At 54.4% G+C, this 3,258-nt stretch overlaps 1 protein-coding gene across 13 annotated transcripts in view; it reads right to left on the reverse strand.

Moving 5' to 3' along the window:
• Positions 1-3,258, reverse strand: part of LOC113205947 (uncharacterized) — a 157,585-nt gene that overhangs the window by 124,360 nt on the left and 29,967 nt on the right. The window lies entirely within an intron of this gene.

A 3,258-nucleotide genomic window follows, 5' to 3' on the forward strand; every position in this document is an offset into this window, starting at 1 on the left:
TATGATAAATAATTACAAGGGATACAGCAAAGAACGCTCAGCAACTATGAAAATGGTCACAAATGAGATCAGAAATCTTTTATTCAAATATCGGAAAAATTGGATTGCTATGTTTTTCAATTCCGTCGACCAGTTTTTACCCTGAATTTGCCGTATGTCTTCAAAACGATCAAATGGTTTTTTTCCTGACTCCCAGTGTTTCTCGCTGTGTGCGAACCCTTCCTAACCGCTCATGTTAGATCTTTCGAGGTTGACTTACTTGGATATATGGAGTCACAGTTAATCATACCGGCTCACGGTTTTGGAACGACTCGACTCCTGTTCTCCGCTATTATCGTCGCAAAGGGCTCTAAACGTTGCAAAACCTTGTTACAAATGCTAATGCGTCACACGCGTCACATCAACAACGAGCTCTGTCGAGCTTAATGCGGACTGGTAGTGACTGGTAGTGACTTCACCACGGCGATCGCATCCATCTCCCAGCGCGGTGAGCCGGCAGTACACATAAAGGGCTGCCCGCCCACACTGATCCCCTGCCCTGATCCCCGGGATTAATTTCGTGTTCGAGTGGACATAGACTGCAGGGGGCGGTGCGGGGGGCAGGGGACGACAGATAAAGGAACCCGCCGACAACAGTGCCATCTAATAGGGTTATGAGGGCGCCTCCCTCCACCTCGCACCGCTCGCTCCAGCATCCACCCCGATCCACCCCCAGCATCCACCTCCAGCATCCACCATCCACCATTCCATTATCCGCATCCAGCACAGCGAGCACAATACAGCGGGAGCTCCAATACCACCGAAACTGTGGACTGCAAATCGCTTGACGCTCGCGAAGCCTGTTACGCGAGATGTGTTCTGGCAAGTATCCATGCCCAGTTACACATCGGGGGGAGGTCGGTCCCGCCACGACGCGCGGAAAAAGAAAAGATAACCAAACCCGAACCGAAAACCTTTTGCCTCGCCGACCTTGCCCGCCCCGATCTCCTCCTCTAACCCCTCTCCCCCAGACCCGCCGGCGCCGTGCAGCAGGGGAGGGGGTGGCGCCAGGACGAGCAATCTCATTCGTCACACCAGAGAATGCACGGCATGCCCCATTGCGAGCGGGGCGAGGGAGAGAAAAGGGAAAGGAGGGGAAGGGCCCCGGAGTGCTGTGAGAAAATGCACGTAAGTGGGTGGGCGAGGAGGGGCAACGCTTCTCTCCCCCATCTCCATTCCATTTATTATTCGTCAAACGATAACCATGATAACAACGTGTGAAATACGAAGCGCCAAGCTGACGGCCATGCCGTCCGTCGACGCCGCATTGACTCACCGTTCTTGGAACGTCGTTTATCGCAAAAGCTTATTTGGGATAATAATTGGTAAAGAAGGATTCACTGTAAAGGTTAAACTTTCAAAAATTACGGGGACATTTCACCCAAATTTTATGTATATTTTACATTTTTTGAAAATTGTCTGCATAGGAGTGCTTCTTTTTTTTTTTTTGTACGAATACGAAATGTGTGGAGTGTCTAGCCGGCGCGCATCTGCAACACCGGATGTCGTTGGCATGCCGGACAGTGTAGGGGCAAAGGGAGGGGGGAGGCGGGGGAGGGGGGCAAAGCTTAGAAGAGCTCCCGCAGGTTCTATTGGCGCCGACTGCACCCTGCGTCCGCGCCGTCCAGATCTAATTGTATCGAATTTACCGCTCAGCTCGGAGGCGAGCAGCTCGCGAGGCAAGAAGCAGGGTCGAGCGAGCAGTCCGAGCCCCCCAGGGAGTCGGTTAAGGTGATTTACAATGTTGTCTCCGCATGGACGGCCTCGACCACACGATCCTCATTGCCCACGTGTCACGCCAACCCCTGCTCACTTTACGGCCAGCCCTGCCTATGGGGCGGCGGCGGCAGACCCGAGCCAGCAGCAGCCGAGACAACGTCGAGACAACGTCGAGACAACGCGGCATAGTCACGAGGACATCTCCGCCGAGTCCATACCGCGAAACCGTTGCTTAGGCTTTGCGGAAAAGTTTTCAAGACAAATGTTTGAAAGTGGCAAAATTTAAATAGATATAGATCAATTCTATATCGCTCGAAAATTCAATTTTAGCTTAGAAATTGCCACATTTGCTTGGACGCCAAGCAGTCACTTTTACCGTGTAGGGTGTTTGATTGACCGCGGTCACCACACGCCACAACAACCCCCCCGCCCCGGGACCCGGATCCATTCTCCTGGATTCACCTAATCTCCCTTTTTGCGCTCGCCGTATCGGAAATCACATGTCAGTTGCGGCCAGCAGGGGGGCAAAGCGAAGGGGGGAGACAAGGGGTGGACGAGGAAGAGGCACAAAGGGGCGGAGGAGGGGAGGGGAGGGGGAGAGTCGCTTGGACTTGGCAGCTCTGAGGCCGCGCAGTGACGTCTGCTGTGTCTGTGGGGCGTGGGCGGGGGAGGGCAGGCAACCCGCCGGTCGAGCCCCGCCGGCCCTACAGTCAGAGCTCGATAGTCCGTCTGGCGTCTCGTGCAGTCCGCTGGGTCACGTGCGGGAGCTGCGCACGTGAGGGCCGCGGCGCGTGCACGTGTGGCTCGTCCTGCGGCACCAGCTGCTTCTCCCCGGATATAAGGACCCCGGTAGTTTGACGGCGTCGCGAGCAGGGGGCGCGCGGCCGCACGGCGCACGACGGCCAGCAGCGCGGGACTGTACCGAGCAGGGCAGCAAAGCGAAGCAAGGGAAGCCCCAGCAGCGCGCCAGTCCACTGCACCACCACTGGACGGGAAGGAGCGGTTTTAAGGGTAGTCGCTCCCCATGTCAGCTCCAAAAAAAAAAATTAAAGATAATCGCCCGATGGTACAGGCAGGTCACCGCTGTATAGAGAACGCCCCACTGTTGACAAATCTCAGAACGTTTTCTGACATAAATTCGGCACATTTGAGGGAGCTCGGCGCCTGTGACACTCAGGGTAGGCCACACCGCAGTACACGCATGCACTGCAGGTATGATGTTGCCTACCCAGCCAGGCGCGAAGTGAGGTGGCGTCTAGCCTGCTCGAACTCGCTCACCTGAGCCGTAGTAAAGATAGAAGACTCGTGTAAATCACCCCAAACCTCTTCATCCACGCATACGACTTAATCAATCAGCCAATTGTGTAAGGCCTAGCAGCAAATCAACATACGTTAAATCCGGTAAAATTAAAATGTATTTTATCCAACATATTGTCACCCTCCGCCACATAAAAGCATTTAAAAACCGAACTGAGGTTAAACTGAATTACTTTGCACCGA

Source organism: Frankliniella occidentalis, unplaced genomic scaffold (genome assembly GCF_000697945.3).
Source record: "Frankliniella occidentalis isolate FOCC.00 unplaced genomic scaffold, Focc_3.1 Scaffold2, whole genome shotgun sequence".
Classification (NCBI taxonomy): Eukaryota; Metazoa; Arthropoda; class Insecta; order Thysanoptera; family Thripidae; genus Frankliniella; species Frankliniella occidentalis.